Consider the following 23005-nt stretch of genomic DNA (forward strand, 5'->3'; position numbering starts at 1 on the left):
TTTTTAATTATTGACACATCCGCGCGTACAAAACATACAAATATACACGCGCCAAGTATCTTATGTATGCATATTCGTATGACATTTTTACTTGTGTAAACATGTTTTTCAACGGTGAAACAAATTTCTTATATTTAATCGTGATCCACCGCGTATAATCAAATGATGTTTATTGTATGTATATTTTCGCAGCCGCGTTTATCCGCGAATAATAGCAATAGATCATGGAACGAATGAATATTCAAGTTATCAAAAAGAGATTAAAACAAGCTTTACAATATCTAAACAAACCGTTCAAGTCATGGCGAAAAAATTTTACAACGAATAAGTACGTCGCTAAGTATAACTGATGCAAAATAGGACACGGAGTGAAGTTTGACGGAATGAAAATTTCATTGCGTGCAGGGATGCCTATACGTAGGTACATACATATAGGGCATTCCACACCAACTCAGTAAACGGTTGACCGTAACATTTTCTAATTTCATCAAGTACTTTTCCTACGTTAGTATAGTTTCTGAAAAGCTTTCAAAATATTTTCATATCTTTTTTAATCACTCGTCTTTACCGTATGATTTCTTAATCCCATCTCGAAAACACCCAAATTGATGTTAATGAAACGAAAAAAAAAAAAAAAAAAACGTCGTTTCCGCAATGAAACATTTTCACGCAAGATTCAGAGTGAGACCTAGTTTTCTTTCCACTTTTGTTAGTCAGTTTTTCTATTTTTTCGATCGTTGTTTTTACTTTCATACCTGTTCAAAATCTACTGTAAAATTTTGTGCGTTTGTCGAACTGGAGAAACAATTTTAAAAATCCGTAAAAAAAACCCGAGATGCGGTACGTATTGTCATAGATTTCTAACAGGTACGAAAGTAGAAAAAAACGATTAGAAAAATAGAAAAAATTGTAATGAGAAAAAAAAAAAAAACCACCAGGTCCCATCCCGAATCTTGGGGTGAGAATGTTTCACATCGGAAATCAAACGTATTTTTTCTCTTGTTTCACTAGAATCAACGTAGGTGTTTTAGAGATGTTTAAAAAAATCGTAGAGTAATAAAGAGCGAATGAAAAAATGTGAAATATTTTGTTTCGGAAACTTTTCAAGGATCGTACCAACGTAGGAAATATCCTTGGCGAGATGAAGAAATGTCACGGTCATGTATGTATGTACGTACAAATAAATGCAAATTCAGGTACACGTGGATAGAGACATTAATTCGACGCAGTAAATATCATATCGAGTGAAGTAAACGGGGCATTTGTCACATATATACACATATATACATACATATATGTATATTTATATAAAATATTCATGCATGTAACGTACAAGTCGTTTCGAGTTAAAAGGCAAGGTTTCGGGGGTGGGGGTGGGGGTGGATAAGGGAGAGAAGGAGGGGTACCCTCGCCACTAAATGCAAATGCGGACGAGGCAGGCAAAGTGTAGAGCATAAGCGGGGTTCTGGCCAAAGTGCTTTCAATTACCTATATATGTATATATATGTATATGTATATACATGTATGCATATGCGTGTATTCTCGATGTCGTGTGTCACGGTTTGGGCCCGACAATCGAGGGTTAGTCGGCTTCTCGCCTTATAAATACGCCTACTTTTCCCCTGTTTAAACGAATCGTCGCGACACGGTGAAAATAATTGGCAAACTCTTTACCTCTTACCGATGATTATTGTTGTTATTATTGTTAGGGCCCGGATTAATACGTAAATACACATTTTTTTTTATTGAAATCATTTTCATTCCTTAGTTGGTTTTTTACATAAAGTATGATGTTTAGAGCCGGAAAATGTAGTTTCTATTTTCCATGTTTTAGTTTTTTAAGTATATATTATACGCACATATTTTGTAATTTTTCAATATATATTTATTTTGGCTCTGATTATTATTGTATAGAGAAAATATAGAGAAAAATTTCTACTACTTTTCTACTTTTTAATTAGAAAAATTCAGTAAAACAGGTATCGTTAAAAAAAAAAAAAAAACTGTTCGGATATTGTTGGAATTACGAAAATCGAATTACGCGTAATAATTTTGCGCTATTGTCGATCCTTTTTTAGTAATTGTAACGCAAAATCAGTTTGTTCGGTTTGCTCTACTTTTTTTAGTTAAACAAGGCTTTAACGTCGATTTTTTCGTTTCACAAGCATTAAATTTTCGCAACAGTTAGAAGAAAATCTAGTAACAGCGATCGTAATGAGAAAGAATAGTAACGGATACCAGACTTTCCGGTAACAGCTAGAAAACTAATTTTCATTTTCTACCTAGAACTATATTTTTCGATTGTGGTAAAAAATGGAAATAATCAAGGACTGAGCGGTAACCGGAATTAAAAATTTCTTCCCAGTGCACGTATCTTCTCTTCCAACTTTCCAGCGCTTCGATGTACGATGTGTTTAATGTAAACGCCTCTTGTATGTGTCATGCAACAATCAATATTTGATGAAAAAACATAAATTTTTCACTGAAATTAAATACATCTGTACGCAGAATGCGTTTAGCATTTTATACATTTATATTTATTACGTACCAAATGGAAGCGAATACTCGTCTAAAATATGATTAATAATTATCTTACATATAATTCTATAACTTTTACGAAACTCTAAATAAGCAACTCAAATTCCTTGAACTGTGTTCGCAGCGACTTTGTAGCACAGATATTTCTTTTCGTGAAAAGATCAAACATCCGAAGAGTTCGCAAGTCTTTTTTCGAAATTTAGTTAGAAAATAAAAGCATTTCTCCGATTTCTCGGATTTCTCCGCTATTTTGCGGATAAAAGTAACACGCCCATTCTGAAATACATTATCGGTGGTGTTTATTTGCCAGGCTTGTTTTGGTCCAAGCGTAAACAGACTAGAACTCAACGTCCTCCCTCAGCTCTGTTCCATTCGCATCATTCAGAGTTGGATGCTTTGGGTTTATGCTCGGTTATACAAGTAGATTCAGAGATTCAGCGTGCGCGTGTATTTTTAGCATAGGTGCGTGTATGTAACTTCTATCGTGAATAGTTTTTCTTTCCTTCATTATCATTATTTTGGTATTTCGTCATCGCAACCGAGTGCCGAAATTTATCACATCATATAATGACGTTGGTAATAAATTGCGTGAAAGAGGTGCTAAGTGTTTCTTATTCTACATTATACACGAGCGGCGGAAACTATCGTTCACTACTCAACGCCGCTAACAAGGTACTTGTGCCATTATTCCTGTAAGATTTATTTATACTTGGATTTTAGTGTAATTTTATATGCGGGCTCGTTGAAAACCGCTCAATGGGCTTGAGAGGTGATAATGAATGATTTACACAGTTGTCGGGATTTTACGTAATTGAATAATTTACGAGGTCTCGCGCTCTCCGCGCGCTATATTTATATCGTCCATGCGCTGGCATAGCCACACACACACACACACAGACTTATAACAAGCATTTACTTAATACATCAACGAGATAAATAATTTTTTCACGGCAACCTGTTTAAGCGTCGTTATTACATAGTTGTAAGACTTTTAGAAAAAAGATTATTCGAGGGGAAAAGAAACGTTTAATTTTCGTAAATGGAAACATTTTTCGCGGGGATGAAAATTTTTATAAAAAGCAAAAGGGGCGTTTATTTTTTATTATTTTTTTCTGATCGTATACAGGTTTGGAATATGAAAATGAGAGAAATTTCCAAAGGCTATCTCTCTCCTAGACTTTTACTTTAATCGGTTTGAAACTTTGGGAAAATATTCTTGATATGTTGTACTATGAGTGAAAAGAGATTCTTTTCAATTGATTTTTTTACATTTCCAAACCCATGTAACCCCTTATGAGCGAAAGGTCGTATATACTGGCAGATACGACCTTCCGCTATTGATTCAACGATAAAAACCTATGTCGATTCGTTCCATAATGTCTCATGTGCCAGGAATATATTTTTTTTTCCTTTTTGGTTTTCGGTATAAATTCATCAAATAAAAGCAAAAGGTCGTATTCGGTGGTAGGTACGACTTTTTCGTCCTGATGAGAATTGAAAAAGTGATCTACGACGATAATTGCGCAAGGGCGTAACTGCCAAAAATTATTATTTTTATTCCTATAATTCCGATAATTGGTGATTTTTTCGCTCATTCCTCACCGTATAACTTTGCTACTTTCAATTGTTTATGCGTTTCAGTAGTCTTTGGAGCGTTTGGATAAAAAATATGAAATTGGTGCTTACGAGCTTCTTTTCTTTTTTTTATCTTCGAGAACTTTTTTTTATAACATTTCTGGATTTTTGCAGATTTCGATTCATCTATACGTTTCAATCGTTTTCGGAACGATTGCAGAAAGAAAATAAAAACATGGTTGTTACGACCTTCTGTTTCGATGTTTTTTTTTTTCACGTACTTATCAATGGAAAAAAGTCGTATCTACTCAACGTACGACCGTTTGCCTTTATATTTTCAAACGTTTGATTTCGATCAAATTACACGTTTAGATCATTTTCGGAACGAATGGTTGAAAGAAAAAATTATACGCCATTTTTCCGCTAAAATTGCATTTTTGGCGTTTACGACCTTATGCCGTTAGAAACGCGACATGTTTTGTCGGCGAAAATTCACCGGTAAATATGTCCGAATTTAATAACGGATACAACGACAATATACATAATACTTGTTATAGTATCTTCAAGCGTGGAAATATACTTCGCACAGGTTTTTCAAGTTTCTTCGCAAACTTGTTTCTGCACAAGCGCTACGCAGTGGCGCTCGATTAGGCTTTTGAAGAAGACCGCTCGATTATATAGGCTATTAATATTATGCTTCAGACGGCGGCTAGGCAAGCGAGAAAGAAAAGTCACAGTATCAATGACTCCGTGACTAGTAGAAATTACTATTCGATTAACTCATACGTAAGTTTTGACGCGAGGAGTATATGTATACGTTTTTTGGTAACTTGGATGAAAATATTGACGTTGATAAAATTAATGGCGTATAAACCAAACAAGAAAGTTAGAACCACATCGATACCCAATTTTTTTTTATTTTCTTTTACTTACGAGTGAAAACCTGTTTGCTCATGTGAATTATCATTCATTCGAATAAAACAATTCTTTCCTCGCAGTTAAATCAGACGTGTATAATTATACGATTTTCGATTATTTTCTATAACTTAGGTATGAAAATCCTCCAATTTTTAGGCCCTAGGTTTCATCATTTACGAGGAAGACGTTAATCCGTTTTATCACGTTTTTGTGATTGAATTTTTCGCTTCGAAAATTTAACACTTTTTTTTATTAGAAAATATGTTTGAGCTGACGTGGTTTTGTGTAAAAAAAATCGGATCTTTCCGAATATGAAATCTATTTTAAGGTGGATACTCAAGATTTGCCAAAAACACGTTTTTCCGAAATCTTCAGTTCCACGCCTGCGAAGGGGCGGGGGGGGAGTGAATAATTTTTTCTTATTTGTGCGACAAAGTAGACCTTTTGAAGTGGATTCTGAAATTATAGAGTTGATAAAAATGAATATATTATACATCTTTGGAACATTGATACAAATTTAATTGTGATCACATTTCCAACCCATTATATAAATTTCAGGATTTACTTCAGTATTTATACTTTTTTACGCGAAAAAATGAAAACGACGTATTTTTTTGTCTATTGCACGCGCGATAATGGGAATTTCGAAAAAAATGTGTTTTTGAGCAGTTCTCAAAAACCATCCTCGAAATGGATTTCATATTCGGAAAGATCAGACTTTCTCGCACAAAAACATATTAAGGCATATTTGTTATCCAACGACAAGAAATACTCAAAATCTGTAGGTAATGGAGCATTTTAAAAACGTGATAAAATTGATTACCGTGCTTTTTGTAATCGGAAAGATCTAAAAGTCAAAAAATTGGAGGATTATCATATCTTAGTGTATACTGTATACAGCCAAATTGCACCCATATCAAAATTTTCACACTAAAAAGTTGACCGAAACTTGGTTCATTGGTCAAAATGTTATTATAGTGAACTCCGACCAAGAGAGAAACCGTTTTCAAGTTTAGGGGATGTCGGAACCGAATGAGAAACAACTCTAGATTTGAGTGACACAATAATTGTTTGAGTTGAATTAATTTAAGGTAATTCGTGTAATTTAAATTGATGTTTTTCTCAAATTAATTTTTTCGATTCAAGTAAATTTCTCTAGTTTATCTTAATTAATTTCAATTCACGTATATCAATTTCTTTTATACATATAATTCAATAATTCATTCAAGAGAGTTTCAAAAAATTTCGATACATTTTTTTGTATTACCTGTTAATTCAAAGAAATTTTAATTCAACTTAATTTTATTATTTCAATTAAATTTTTTTCTCTCTGTAAACTCTAAAAATAATTCTGCCACGAATCCAAACTAATTCATAAGAACTTGATTTAATATTCCGTAATTCAGTTGCTTCTCATTATTTGAGTTAATTTTTAATAAATCAATTAATTCTCATTAACTCAGGTAAATTATAATGACCATGAATAACATACCTATCGACACATCAATTCAGTGGCGATTCGTTTGAAGTTTCAAATTCAACATGGCCGATCTAACACAACGGTGACTTTATAGATCCATAAATTTCAGTAACCCTTTGATGTAAACATACACCTTTTATACATATAAAATCATGACAAAAATCACGAGAGAGAGAGTGATAAAAATGCGAATAAATTACAGATAAGCATCCGCCGGTTAATCGTAACGCCAACGAATTTCCTTATCGGTATATTAGATTATAGTTACGATTAGAGCGATCCCCTCGACTTTGCGGTTACCGCGAAAGCCGTTAAAAATTTATAACATATCGCGTGCCGTTTATATTTTTATGAAAAAAAATAAGTCGGAGAAAAACGCCGGCTTACATCAAAACTGCAACTCGACTCGACGTTGAGCACACCTCGCGGTTTCTCCGTTGCCAAAGCGTAAAACTTCCCGGTAACGGGCCGCAAATCTGCGGCTAAATTCACGGCGATGGTTGCGCGTCGTAACTAGAGGCGGAAAACCAACGGTTTGCGAGGTAAAACTGACGCTGATACAGGAGGGTGGGGGTAGGGGTGGGGGATCCCGGTTATAACTTACCCTGTTAACTTTAATCGGCTGCGCGTCGCTGCGCTCCCAAACTGCATGCGCTTCTCCTTCTCCGCTGATGGTGAGCGAGTGGTCCCGGAACTCGTGCAGCATCGCGTTCACAGCCAATTACCTAAAAATATCTACTCCTTCCTCGAGTTGTGTACATATACCTTAGACCTGTCCTTAAGAAGGGCAAAATCGAATTTTAATGGTCTTACCCTCCAAATTGGTTCGAAATAATTAAAAAAAAAAATGTCCGAATTTTTAAAAATTCTTCCCTCCATGTTCACCCACGCCTAGGAAGCCTTACTTTTTCCCATAAGAAAAGCATCGGTTTTTCGGGATTTTTTATCGTTTTTTTTACCGCTGCCGTAATTATCGGCTAAAAAATCGCAAATTCTCAGAAAATGTTGACAGTTATGTTACCTTTTTGTCCAATTTTTTGGAATTCGATACAAGCATTTTTGGGCTAGATCGATCGACTTTTTTCCGCGTTTTTCGCAACATACAGACAATAAAGATGTGATTGATCTAGCCCAAAAATGTTTGTATCGAATTTCAAAAAGTTTCAACCATTTATTTACGCGCGTATGAGAAGGTCAAGGTCGGATTGTTACACGGGGTTAGTACAAGGTCTCATAAAGTTTCGATTTCTTTTTTTTTTCTTTTTTCTTTTTCAACTATCAACTGACAACGAACTTGTTGTTAATACAAAAAACTATGTTCAAAACTGAAAATCTATTTCCACCGATCGCGTGAGTTGAAAGTGGTATTTTTTTGTACTACGCGCATGCGCTGTTGCAAACAAATCTGAGATTACCCGATCATAACCTCTATTTCGTATCTTGCGCAGAAACGCGTAGCGTACTCTTGTTACTTCAGCCTCGCTTATACGACTCATGTTGCAAACTTATTCTCGGCCCGAAAAGACCGAGTCTGCCTCTTTCTTACACGATATATACTATTTTCTGGTTCACAGAGACTTTCTCGACTCAAATTCAACTCGAACAGCCTGTTCAACGATCGTTTTGACATGACTTTTTTATTTTCAACACGGCACGTTTTTGGCGTTAGTATACATCCCACACATCCTTAATCGTAAGCTCACCGTAAGAATCTTGTATCGCGTGCGCCTAGATTCTTCGCGTGCATTGTGCGTGCAGTAACACCCTTGACCATAGACGGTCAGTTTCAATTAACAAATTAGTTTACCCGCAGGTATATCAGTGGAACGGCCATTTGTCGCCGTAAACGTCGGGCGGGCCGTACGTTCAAGTCCCAAAATCCCGGGCCAGGAACGGCATCGGCTGCACGAAATCTAGATTTCAGTGGCCCCGGGCGTGCCTAAGTACCAACTTCGGATGGCCCTAAATCGTAACATATATCAAGTTGCCGGTGAGGGTGGGCTACCGGCACCAGGTGTCCTTCCTCATCCCCATTCCCGTATACCTTATAGTTCTCATACCTTCCCTCCGATGTACGGGGAGCTGTTCCGACACCTTGCGGGCCCTGCGAAGGGGGGAGAGAACCGAGGACTTCATAGCCGCCTCCACCCTACCAGGAATGCCACCAAACTCCATCTGATAAAATCGCCCGGTATCCAGTTCGGATCTGATCGTAGGGTTCGTCAGAGATTCAACAGGGGACTTTGGTGGAATTCCGTGAAAAGTGGCTAAACATCGGTTTCGTTAACTGCCCTGAATTTAAGCTTCGTGAATAGTTGACCGAATTAGAATTAGATTCAACAATCGCTTCTCACCCTTGAAAAATGATCTTTACATTTAATATATATGGGGAATCACATGCGATCTTATACTTAGCATTGGGTAGTAATTTCAGTATGTGGTAGTACTTTGAAACACTACCGTCCGTATTTTTTTTTTTTTTTTGGCATAATCAACTCTTCAAATTTAGTGGAGTAAAATTTCAGTCCTGTCGAGGTGGTTCGGTTTTTACTTTGAAAGAGCAACATTTGATTCTACAAAATTTGAAGAAGCCGTTTCAAAGTTAGGATCAATTTAACGTCGTATTTTCGGACCAGTCTTAAAAATCTGAAAAAAAGTTGCAGAAAATTCTAGTCAAAATCACCAAGCTTTTGAAAATCTACCGGAAATAGTTTTCCTATTCGTTTCTAAGATTTTTGGAAATTTTTTTTTCACTCTTCTCATACCATCCCAAAAATAGTGCTAGGTACAATAAACTGTGTGATCGTAACGGTAGTAAATAATTCGTAACTTCCAAGCCAGTCAAGATACGTCTTTTTGCAAGGTATGAAAATTTTTGCGATTCCGAGTAGAACTGTCTCTTTTTACTTATGGATTTTGAACAATGCCCTAAAAATTCAATGTTCATAATAACGACTTTCAACTTTGGCACGGTGACTGACAACAAGAAATGAATGGAAAAAAAAACACTTTTACGCCCTTATTTGCGAATAATACCGTACCTACACTGAAGCTAGAAGTAAATCGACGCTAGATAAAACCGTATGAAAATCCGCATACATGGTGTCTTGAATATTTTTTACTCTCGGCAAATCCCGAAAGGTTTCATCTAGTTTTTTTTTCATGGAGAGAGGGAGCAGTACCTTCAAATGAACACAATCCAATGACTGGTTTTGGAGTACCGCAACTGTAATTTGAGCAACTCTGCAGTATATATATGTGCCTCTAAATACTTACCTATGGGATTCTGAGGGGGTAAAAATTATTCATTGCGCCGGACTCTGGACAGGAAGGGGGGCGAGAAGGGGTATTCCATTTTTTTTTTTTTTTTTTTTTTTTTTTTATGAGCTAGCGATCCCACCTTGAATAGTAGGCATAAGGGCGTGACGAGGTTACCTGGCGGGTAAGCTGAGTTCTCTTTCCCGTTCAATGTTGCGCAAGAAAAATTGTTTCAAAATAGTACGTTGCGCCGTTTAGGTACTCGATCCGCGATATCGAAGATAGTGTGAAGATATTTTCTCTGCGAATGTGTTCTCAACTTTTCACCTGACACATTGGTCCAGAAAACAACTTTTAACGAAGCTCGTGTCGTCTATTTTGACCTTCGAGACGTCTCAAGTCCAAAATATGGTTTTCCTGTACCGCGTGAAGTCGCAAGATTTTTCTTCCACGTCTCTTCCTTTGTTCTTACCTCGAATTTTCTCATTCTTCTACCGTTATTTTCAGCTGCAGTTCTCTCCGTTTACGAAATCAGGCTCATCGTCAGCGACGGATTACGTCTGCGCAAGAGGTATTAAATTGCTCCCTTGAGCAACGCTATTTGCGCATGCGTGCATTGTTCCGCGTTATGAAATGGCGTGGAATCAGTGACGTTTTCACGTTCCTAAGTAAATCGTTTCCCTTGGAGCGTCAATTCTAACCTTCTGTAGATCGGCACTACATGCGCAATCTGTGCGCATGGCCGAGTACAAAGTTCTGCGTTTGCAAGGGCCAGATAATCCAAGAGACGTAAGACGAATAAGAGGAAGGAGAGCTAATGACCAATTCGCATGCTCGGGTTAGCCGCGACAAAACTCGGTACTTCGTCATCGGTACCCTGACTCTCTGTTTCTTTCTTTCTCTCTCTCTCTCTCTCTCTCTCTCCCCCTGCTTCTAATTTACCGCGATGCTAATCTTCCGATTTGTCTTAATTCATCCGCGGTGGCGCTCGAGTCGCACCTTCTATTCATGGTAATAATTCTTATCAACCCTCTTCTGGGTAATTTCATTTCTCTCTCTATATATGTATGTATGTATATATATATATGCGTGTGTGTGTGTAGATTGTTTGTTCCGTCCGGTTCCGTGTTGCAAGATTTCCTTCCCGTATTCAAACGCTAATCCACCCGCAAATTTCTACACCACTGTGCATGCTCACATGCCTCCTGGGGGTTCAACTTATTGTACCTGCAACATATCCTGCCTTGTTTTTCATACTTCTGATCTGATCATGTCACGGCGAATGACGAATGCTTCGGAACGGATTGCCGATGGTTACTAAGTGCATGCGATGCTTTTGTAAAAGCAAAAAAAAAGAAACGAAAACAACCGTTAATCAAAATGGTACGTTGAAATTTGTGGAGACGAACCTAAAGTCGGAGAATTTCGATTAACGCGTACTTTTATTTTTGTTAACGATCGATCGGTACCTGCCAAAATTATTAGCGAAACTTGACTATTCGTAACGAACTTTCGCGTGGGTATAATTAATTAGTACGACATAAAGTAAAGACAAAAGTTTCGATTTCATTGAAGAATATCATGAACGAAAATCACGCGATCAGGATCAGATAAGATCGTACAGTTATATCTCTAGCACAAGGTAAGCGGTACTTTTTTATTCTATCAAACGGAGGTCGTAATGCGACGTAGTAGGCGAACAGAGGCGAGACTGTGCCGAGATTGCCGGTTACCAACTTTCCGGTCGCCACAGTTTCTTCGGCTTTGCGAGCGCGACGCCGACAGCCTTGGTTACGGCAAAATAATTAATTTTCGAGCCGCCGTCGTCGGTGTGTAGATCCAATATGCATGTACAGTTATATTCCAGCCACACGGAGCGTACAAGGTACGTAACTAGTGGGCATTACACGCGTGGTAGGTACATACCTGGTTGGAAAGTGCCCAGGCTGTGTTATTGCTTTATACGTGTTGCTCATAAAAAACAATGACTGCGCTAAAGGTTCCGGTATTATGCAAAACATTTTTCAAAGAACTCGCAAGACGCGCGTGAAACACGAATTAATAAATAAGGACGGCCCTACGAAATGTTCGATTAAACGTGACATTTGAAATCCGCGCAATCGTCGTTTGTCTGTAAATTGTCTTTTGTCTCTGGGTTTGGTCAAAATATTGTTTACCATGTTTGCAAACGGGAGGGACGGACTATTTTCTATGAGATTGTTCTTATTATGACCGAGCATAGAGTGGTCACGTGACCCAGAAAGGGTCGGTATCGCGAGTGACTCAGTTAGGGTTGCTTCAAGCACTGCCAAATAAAAGCGAAACCTTCGGCGCTCCTCATACCTAATGAGTACAAAACTTAAAGCTCATTGTCCGTGTGTCTGACAAACAGTCTCGACGCAGACCCTCGAGAATTTCGTGATGAGATAAGTACTTATGTTGACCGATTTTCACAAGGAATAATAATAACAATCTTATATCCACAAATTCACTCTCGACAAAAACTGACGTACGAATAAGCTCGGATGAGGTGAATGTTTTTCGTCATTCAGAGACGGAGATAGAGAGAGAGAGAGAGAGAGAGAGAGAGTTGCGTATGATGCATTGTGTATTCGTTGTTATTTTTGAGAATTTCAGGCGAAGTGTACAAGTGCTCATGTAGGTGCAAATGTTGTGAGTATCGAGTATGTTTTTCACCGACGAGGCGCAGCAGCATATTGATTAGCGGAATTGGGATACGTCGGATAATATTGGCAGACCGTTTGTTTTTCATTATTCTCGTCTCTGTTTTTTGGCACTTTCTCGCTTTCCTTACGCCGTGGGCGTGTGCACGCATATATGCATCCGTAATACCTGCGCATTCGGTTTATACCTGCTAAGGTACGGCGATTACGACGCGTCAGCGGTCGTTGACTCTTGCGGGGGCCCCAACCGCGTCACGTTAAACAAACATATCGGACCCCGGGGGTACCGGTTCAAAAACAAAACCCTGCCGCCGCTGCAACGCCTGCTCACTAATTTCTATATCGTGCCGTTTCACACCTGAGGACAGCTATTAGTCATTCCGGGATAAAAATAAATCCTTTCAAGGCTTCGCCATCGCCAACGTTCCTGTAAAAAGATGTTGCCGCCTCGTCTCAACCGCGAATACGAAACATATAGCTAATAAATTCCTCGACTACGAGTTTATCAACTGACAAATCTGATCGTAGTTTCGTTAATTTTTATTCTACGACGATCTACCGTTATCGCAGAAGTGGGTACAGCCAATTTTCACCTCGTGTGATTATAGTTAGTCGCACATTCAGACCTTGACCCAATTCGCTGTTCGTTTGATGCAAAGACGAAACGGTCAAATTCATTCTTAGCAGGCCGAGTGACTGACTGCGCATCCGCGAAATAATCGAACTCTGCCGGTCGGAAATATTTTCTTCTGCAAGGCAGGGGAGCCAACTTACTCGAAAGGTGGCGTAAGATTTCGAACTCTTCGCTTCGAGTGGTAAAAAGAAATTATGTCGCTAGGATCACTCGTAACTGTTATCGGTCATCGGTCAGTTAACCGTAAAAGTTTGTCCAGCTTTTCCGGATCTTTGAATCGAATGTTTAAGATCTGTTTAACCTAAAGAAATTCGCATTACCTGCCTAACTTCCGTAAGCCGAGTTTGCAGGTTATGATGCTTGAGTTGGCCAGCCTGCATGAAAATCCGACAAAGCTCGCGCATGCGCAGTCAGACCGTCAATCTCACAAGTTCACCGTTGCCTCTCGGTTTAACAATGAACCAAAATTACTCTCACCGCTATGAAACAAAATCGTATTCGTTGGAGAAGAAAAAACTATTTAGAAACAAATATTCGTTTTTGTTGTGAATAAAAAATCACTTTCCAGCCACGTGTGCAGGTTTGATACTTTTATTGGAACGAACTAACGAAGGTTAGAGGAAATCAGCAGTTCTCACGAAACGTGTGACCCTTACCCCATGTTGAGAAATAACTTTGCGAAAAAAAAAGAGAAAAAATTGTGAGTTCGTGTCCAACCATGAACTGCAGGCAGTGGCGAAATATCGTACCACAACGAATTGAATTATTCGACGGTCTGCAACGTTTGCTCACTTCACCTCGAGTCCTGGAAATATTTTGAGCCGTGCTGCACGTGACCCGGTCATTCGGTCCTTCAGCTGTACACTTTAAGTGTTTTGCTTCTGCCGGCACGGTCGTCGGTGTCATGGTCAAACCGTCGAACAAATCGAAAGTTGGGACAACATCATTTTCGCGCTTTTTATTTTTCCTCCACATTCAGAAGTTGGCATATTACACACACACACACACACACACACGGCCACGGCAAAAGCTACACGCTTGTTTAATTAAACATACACACAATCGTCGATCCGCAGATCAAATATTGCCTGGGTTGATGAATTTTCATTTACATATTCGGTTATAAACGTCGTGGCTGTAAACACGCTATGCAAATTAAAATTTATACACGTGATATTTACATTGCACAGGATGTGTAGAAAAATTTGTTTTTTTTTTCTTTTATACTTTGGTTCTGGCTGCGGCGTTACATTCGATATTGCAACTCTTGGGACAACAGCGTATGGTGCGTTGATGTACCGAGAGAAATTTGTAGCATAATGTTCTGTACGGGTGTACGATTTTTATTCTCACTGCCAATCGCTCCGTAGACTTATTTTCATCCTAAATATTGAAAGATAAAAAAAAAAATTTCAATTGAAAGACAGAAGTACGTATATCAAAGTTTAAAGCCAAAAGGGCTTATACATTTTTTCAATATTTAGCTTGAAAATAAGTCTGCGCTACGATTGGCAATGAAAAAAAAAAAAAAAATTATACACCCTTGGGCATCAGCACCGCGAATTGATGTAACGAGTTGATATCAAACCTTGTTTAGCTAAAAAAAAAAAAAATAATTGTATAAGTCAGCTAATATACGAAAATCGTACTATTGATTACTGTAATTGCACTAAATAATTACTTGTATCAAATTTTTTTTTTTTTATAACTCAAATTGGTATCATTTTTCTGGAACTTTATTCATAACCTGTTTTAAAAGACCCAAGAAACTCGAGTTTCCTTACTGTTGCAGCAGCGTTAGTTCAAGTGGACAACCGGCACAATTGCCACGGAGAAAAGTAACCGAGACAGGAAAAACAATTTGTTGAAATAAATGTACGCGTATAATATACATAAATATTATACAATCGGCAAAGCGCGTCATCGTATATTAATTCAGTGAATTCGTCCTGCGCTTATCCGTTTCAAATTCGATAAGTCAGCGAATGGGATGAGTTGAGAGGGTAGGAAAAGGGAAGGGCTCAGTCGCTGCCGAGCGTCTAATTACGTAATTACGTAATTAAGACATAACGACGTACCGCTTCGCTTACACAAACTCGATACGCGGATGCACCTCGCTCTACTATAATTACTAATTACTCATTAGCATGCGCCACTTGGTGTTGATGTTACACCACACATCGCGTGTTGGTATGTAATACACTCTGCGTACGAATTTGCGATTGGTACTTATGTATGTACGTACTTGTTCGTATCCATAGGTATTAACGTATCCGCATCCGCATCTCACTGTTGTATTTTGCTCATCGATGGCAAGTAGCGTTCAAGGATACGCAGACTCATTTTGCGGCGGCTCTCTTATAATGCCTACGTGATATTATCGTCGACACGGATGTGCGATGCTTGGTTTAAAAAATTTCGTGACCAGTTGGAATTCCGGTGAAGACGTTTACCTGAAAATTTCACACAATGTTGAGGAATTCTTCAGAGATGTACAGTTTTCTGTTACGAAATTTGGGGTAAAACGTACTTCGGGGCGATCAATATTTCTATTTGACATAGCCGTATGTGTAATCGAAAATGAACGAAAAGTCAACGTTCGCTGGTGTGATTAGTATAGTATACATATATGTAAATTGAGAGAAAAAAGTCATTGAATCAAACTAAATGTGTGGTCATCGGTGGCGAAGTAAATATTTATTTTTGTGAATTCAAGATCTGTTGGTCTAATAAAATTTAGTTAAAATTAGTCAAACATTTCGTTAATAAAATTATTGTACATATATATTAACATATTGTGATATTACACTAACGATATTTATTTGTGTCAATTCAAGATCTGTTGGTCTAACAAACTGTTTAGTTGATTTAAACTTTCAACAATTGACACAAATAAATATTTACTTTGACGCCCGTGGCCAAACATTTAGTCGATTCAATGACTTTTTTTCTCTCAGTGGATGTTTGAAATTCAGACTCTCTCATTTTCAGCGCCGAAGCTCAAGGGTGCCTGTGCAGTTACGTATTACACGCACCGACGATATTATAGTTTGGTTGCATCAATGCAGGCAGCGTTAGTTATCCTTATAAACGACTGACAGTCTCACAGCAGGATTTTGTTATTAATTGATACGCATCTCATATATAGCCCCGGGTCTGCCGCGCCATATTAAACCGATAATGAGATTAATTAACGCGAGCTAAAAATGGATGATCCCAATTCTGAGCTGCCCGGTGAACGGTGTTTCCAACATCCGTTTACATCGACGTGAATGCTTCGTAGGAGGACGTTATATGAGTCGAATGTATCAAGCGACAAAATTCCTTTCATGTAAACCAACACCAGAGTATGCAAATTAGGGGTGTGCGAATAAATCAAACGTCACAAATAACTCACCACGAAGCAAACAGTAATTCGATAATTGATGTTTGGATAATTCGGATTTCTCAAATTATTCGGTCGACATCTCAAATGTGCAATTTATTATCGTTATTTTTGCTCTGATCAGTTGACTCTTACTGATGAATTGAAATTGTTATCCGTTCGATATCAGGTGCAAAAATCTTATGCCAAGTAGGTACATCAAAGTGGAAACTACCAACAAAAATTTACTTTGAGACTTAGAAACCATAAAAACGATAATTAATTCAAACAAGTTATCTCAATGTAAGTTTCGTATGAGTCAAGCCAATTTTTACATCACTTTTATACTCGATGAATATTTTTGAGCGAACTGACAATTTCAACGAGGTTAGAAATGCATCAAGTTACATATCTCAGCTCTCTGTTCGCTAATTGCATTTAAATAGAGCTCAATGAAAGTTCTTCAAACCCACATTCTAATTAAAATTCTCTAATGTCGGAGTTAACCAAAACTCAGGGGAGAAATATCTGATACTATTTTCGCCTTATAGACCGTTGATTTTTTCTTCGCGGTAAAAGGACTGCGTGCGTGAATGTCATTTATTTATTTATTTATTTCTTTTTTTTCTTCTTTTTGTTATGCACTTGGCGCGAGACTCCACCGAGTCTCTTGATTCGATTCGGTCACTATAGTCTAGACAAATTAGACCATAAAGGGGCTCGCACAGAAAAAAAAGACAGCAGCGATTCGCACCCGCTGGTTTCAGCCGCCATCTTGAATTTAAGGTTCAATTTGTATTTATTGAATAACTCCTTTATTTTGAATTTCACACAAAAAATGGTAGGGACCAAAGTTGTTTGTGATTAAAGTTTCTACAATTCTAGTACCCATCATTTTTACCCTAGGATCGATATTTTTCGATCAAGACCCGAAAGAGGGGGTGTAATTTAATTATTGCATCGCGGTCGTCTCGTTTAGTATTGATTCTTATTGAAAATTAAATTTGTTACAACTTTGGTCGTTATTGGTTTTCCCTAGGATAGATATTTTTTTTAATTCACACCCGAAAACAGGTACGGGGTGAACCTAAATATTTTACCATCACGTTTACTGTTGATTTTTTGCGTAAAAACGACGATAAACAAGTTTGTTACAAATTAAATTTTCTGCAACATTGTTTACATTCTCGCAGCCCTAATGAAAAAAAAAAATTAATATCTAATTCCTCAAGCGTGTGGTTAAAAACCGAGAATGATGAACATGTTTTGCAATTGTCCGTAGAATTCGACTGCAGATTTTGCTTTCACAAAGAATCTGAGAATCAAGTTGATCGAGCATCGTTAAACAAACGTATATGCAATAGAGAGAGAGAGAGAGAGAGAGACCTTCGTATGCGTAAACGTGCGGAAATTGATACTCACGAGAAAGAGGCTAGGAGGGAGAGAATGATAAACGTGCTCGAGTGAGCGTGAGCCATTTTGCGAAGGCGCAACGGCATGCGAGCGGCGTCGCCGGTGCGTCGGGATTCGTGGATGGCCTGGCATTCAGGATCGTTGCGGTGCGTTGCGTTGCGCTACGTCGCGTTGCGTCGCGTTGCGTCGCGTTGCGTCGCGCTGCGGCCTTCCTTGCGCGATGCGTCGCGTCGCGCAGCGTTGTAACGCAAACTCGTCGCGCGTCGCTGCAGCGGCCAAGGGTGTCAGCGCGCGTATTTCGCCGAGTTGCGAGGCGTCGCGAAGCCTCGCCGCGTATCTTGTCCTCCCCCCCCATCCTCCCTCCCTCCCGCCCTTCCTTCCTTCCTACCTCCCCGACACGGTTCACGCTGCGTTACGTTCGCGATGGCTTCCGTATGCCCTGCCTCGCCGCGATCTGCCCTCGGCGCGTGTCCCTCTCGCTAATTAATTGCCAGAGGCATTAAAGCAGACGCAGTCAGCGCCCTCTGTGCTTATAGCTGCAAGGATATTGGCTGGAACGAAAATACCTCCGAGATATATAAGCTTTTATTAATTATAATATATTGTGCCAGATTGAATCGTATTTGTAAGTTGTATTGCCACGAATTTTTTTAAACATAGGAATGTGGAATTATGTGGAAAATTTTATTTTCTTTAAAATTCTTCACGCATTTGTGCAAGACTAAGAAACGTTACATTTCAATATTACAAGTATTAGATAATTTACTTTGCGTAAGAGAGGAAAATTTGTTTTATTGTAGCGAAGTTTATTCGAATACAATAAATCTTTGTGACGAAGATGCAAGTTTTTTAACAGGTTTATATTGAAATGAATTTTTCTTTTGGGTGTATTATTGAAATTGATCCGAATTTGGATATCGATGCTTTGATTCAAATCGCTTGGTAATTATTGAAAATTTAATAAATTCGTTTGATTTCACTCTGCGAAGGTACATTTTATTTAAAAGACTACTTTTAACTTTAAACTATTACTAAAAGATTTTGTATATATCAGTGGTTCAGTTCAATGTTGCTATTTGTTGATCGTAATCAATATCGGTGCGATTTTGTAGAGTTAATTACATAACTATGCGAACATGGTGAAAAACAAGTGTCTCAGTGAATTTGTATACAAAATAGCTTCCTGAATAAAATGAACCATCGTCCAGTGAAACCGAACGAGTCTACTAGATTTTTAACCTGCATTTCGAAGCGATTTGAAGTATAACATCCCTATCCAAGCCTGTATTTATAATAAATTCCAGCATATTGTATTCTTTTAGACTTACCTTCGACGACTTTAAATATAATAATTTAATAAATACTCAAGACACTGTTGAGAGAGTGCACTGTAATTGTAATAAGTTCATACCTGCCAAGAGGTGGCTTCTGAATGTGATTCCCTCCGGTTAGTTATTATAATAATAGACCTTCATCCTCCCCTTTCTTTTCACTTTTGCTATTGTGAGTATGCATGATTATATTTCTTAGCGAAAATATGCATATGAAAGGTATATTGTAGAACGCAGCTCGTGGAAAATTTGTTAAAGCTGATCTCACTTTCAGTTATAGCAAGAATTCTCGAAAATATTATTTCAACAGTGTACATGCAATTAGTAATTTTTTCAACCCACCTAAAAAACGAAAAATGAAATCCTACAAGCAAAAAAATCATTTGAGGCATATGACGAACGTAGGTACTATAAAGTTCGTCTGCCGTATAGTATAAACGTTTCCTCGAATGATCGGAGGAAAAGTATTTTCACTATTAACAAATTTATGTTTCGTTGGTAAAAGTTTTGCTTAATTCTTCCCGAAGCAAACAACTGCTTAAAATTCAATCGAAACAGTTTAGTATCACCAAGTTTTGAGTACAATACATTCGTATCATAAAAATAAAAATTCAATTATTGCCTCGAGCACTGAATTTTTCCAGGTATATAGAAGTCATTGTATTCAGACTATGATACTTCCAAGTACAGCCCCGCCGTTACGCGAATCGGAGAAAATAAATTCGTCGTATTTTCTCGATCGCAAATTAGCGTAGTAGGTAAGGATATATACCGAGATAGTTCCCTTCGAAAGTAATAATTCCTCCGTGAAGTTTCCTCGGGTGACATTATCCTCCGTGGCTAGGTGGGTTTCTTGCGTATAGGGGCGGGGGGGAACGCGCTGCGTAAATCATCAGCGAAACTTGATTTACGGCCCCCCGCGTGAATTTCGGGGCCGGGAGCTCGGCAGCTCCGGGGGCAGACAATGCGATCAAGTCCTGCAGCGGCATCTGGAATCGTGGGAATTAGTCAGAAATCGCGCGAAAGCCGGATTGAAAATTCCACCGCGCGTCGCAGCGCCGATTCCTCCTCCGATTTTTTCTAAGCGAGACGAGCGTGTAAAAATGACGCAACGCGCCGCGACGCCTCTGAATTATGTCCCTGGTCCGAGCTGACCTGCCCGAATGATCGGACTCTCGCACCTGTGGGCGGATGGTAGCTCCTCTGGTAGCCCTTAGTGCCCGGGTTCTCCTAATATGACACGTCCAGGCGGACCCGGTCAGCCTCCCGTCGTGGCCGGGATCCAGGAGTTAAAATGCCCAGGTACCGCCCGCGGGGCGTCCGGTTCCCAGTTACAGAACCGCATTTTTCACCATCAAGTTTTCTTCTTCTTTCGGTCATCTCTCCTTTTTCTTTTAACCTCCGATGTGCTATTAATAGGCCCGTTGCTGTGACTTTTGGAATTTTTATTTTCGTTTCCGTTTTTCTCATTCCCTTTTATTTTTTGGCACTACGGGTACCTGTTTTTAGTTTTTCCCCCCCTTTTTTTTTTTTAAAAAAATTTTTTTATTTTTCTTTGTCACTGTCGTTAAGTCGTTGAAACGAACCTATCTACTTGTTGTGCAACGAAATGCCGGGAAACTCGATGAATCTGGACTTTATTCATTATTGTAAACAATTACACTGATTAACGGAAAAATTGTAACGGAACCGAATTTTTTCACGATAGTTACGGATTTTCAATAAATTTTTACAGTCTTATCAAAAATTCAGACGATTATACCTGTGTAATATTTTCCAACGTTTGAATATCAGAGGCGTATGAAGAAAGGAAACATTTCAAATATATTCAAGTGTACGCAATTTATTCTTATTTGAACAAAAATATTGTTGTCATACCGGGAGTGATGACAGCAAATTTTTTCAGCTTGAATCGATCGCAACACTTTGATCACCTTTTGAATATCCACGTCTCATCCTAACATTGTTCTCGATGTTGGAATAGTATCGACTACAGTGTATTCCGACAACTGTATATCAATCTAGTGTACTTCTTTTAATGCACGCGTCAATAAAAAAAATGTCGAATTCTGTACTTCACGTTTTTAGACTTATTAGTGACAAGTTGACGAGTTCTAAAAATTTTACCACACTCATTTCGTGGGAAAATTATAACTATTGTCCGTAATTTTATCAAAATATCGTACCTACGTGTCGTCGAATCAACGCGACGCGGTGTTCATGAATTATGCAAGACAAAAAAAAAAAAAAAGAAAAATCGGGTGCAAACGTAGGAGAGATTTCGTATTTATATACATACATACGCTTCGAAGAAGAGTAGCGGCTTGCTTCAATATGTTGCAGAAAATTCATTGAAAAGCGACTCGGTAGAGGTAACATTCCAATTCAATATTCACTCTGCAGTAGCTGATACTTCACAGAGATTGGTATTACAATGATGAAGTGGTATGTAACGTGGCGAGGTTTGACCTCTGCAGTCTGCCGCATGGCGAGCATTACAAGACGTAACTACAAAAGTGAATTATGAGTAGGCCACACCCACGTCGAAACTGTACATACACATATTACGTATATATATGTATGTATATACATATATTGCACACCATGTAAATATGGTATAAAAATCAAACCTAAGAGGGACAAAAATCGCGATTGTTGTCTCCTTCGCGGCTGTATTTTCGCAGAGCTAAGTTATAATACGCGTACATTATGATAATTTATGTAAGCCGTACGAGGTCACTTTGAAGGCAGAGGCAACGCGTGTTGCAAAGTTATAACGCGGAATATTTCGAAATGCCGCGTCGTCGCGCCGTCCGTGATGTACACGGGTAAAAAAAACCCGTACGAACGCCTTTCCGTCTCTCACAATTAGGCGATATTTCTATCGATAGGTTTAAAGCAAGCCTCGGTACCAAACGTCAGAGAATTCGGCCATCGACAACATCTCGCAGACCGGTGCGTCAGCCGTCGTGAGTCACGTTTCGTGTTTGTCTTCTTCCTCGGCTTCTCCTGTTTTCGCATTATGCATCTGATTATATTTGCAATTACTGGCCGCGCCGACTCCTCAAAATTCGAACTGATTATCTCTCTCTCTCTCTCTCTTTCTTTACCTAAGACACGTTGTACCAATGTTGGCATTCCTTCTCGCAGGAGCCGTCCTGGCTGTAAATCATCCAGACCGAGGTGGGTGTCTGTTGCTGGTACTGCCGCCACGCCATATGTTCCTCTGACGCGAAGTTTATTGCGAAGAATACTTCGTACTACTAGTTTTGCCACAGCTACTTCGTCTTCCTTCTCGACTTCTTCTTGTACTCTTTTTTCTTCCTCTTCTTATTATTTTTCTTCTTCTTCTTCTTCTTCTTCTTCTTCTTCTTCCTCCTGGCGCGGAACCTGCAGCAATCGTAAAAAAAACCGGTCTTGGAATTCCGATTGTAAAGTTCACAAAATTGTTCAGGCAGGTAAAGGTTTTGCTTAAAGAACCGAGCTAAAAGAAACTGTATTCGATGTTGTTTTTTTTTATAAATCTCGAGCGCATAAAAATATAAATGCATCGCGTGGGGTTTTTTTTTTTTTCATTCGACCGTCGTAATTGTACCCTGATTCGGTCTCGAGAAACTGGTCGCACCAAACGCGCATGCGCCAAATCAGGCTTGCCAACTGACGTTGAGGACGACTGGATTGGCGCCAAACGCTAACTATTTTCAAAATTCGTAGAGGTCTCGACGTCATGTTATGTTGCGAATTTTAGGCAGTCATAACGTGACGGGTTTGAATTGAAGTCAACCTAACCTCGAAAGGCATGCTTGCATT

At 38.7% G+C, this 23005-nt stretch overlaps 1 protein-coding gene across 8 annotated transcripts in view; it reads left to right on the forward strand.

The window, feature by feature from the left end:
- LOC124297388 (transcription factor Sox-2) overlaps nucleotides 1-23005 on the forward strand; it is a 307639-nt gene that overhangs the window by 209989 nt on the left and 74645 nt on the right. The gene's annotated exons all lie outside the window — the stretch shown is intronic.

This window comes from Neodiprion virginianus, chromosome 2 (assembly GCF_021901495.1).
Source record: "Neodiprion virginianus isolate iyNeoVirg1 chromosome 2, iyNeoVirg1.1, whole genome shotgun sequence".
NCBI classification, from domain to species: Eukaryota; Metazoa; Arthropoda; class Insecta; order Hymenoptera; family Diprionidae; genus Neodiprion; species Neodiprion virginianus.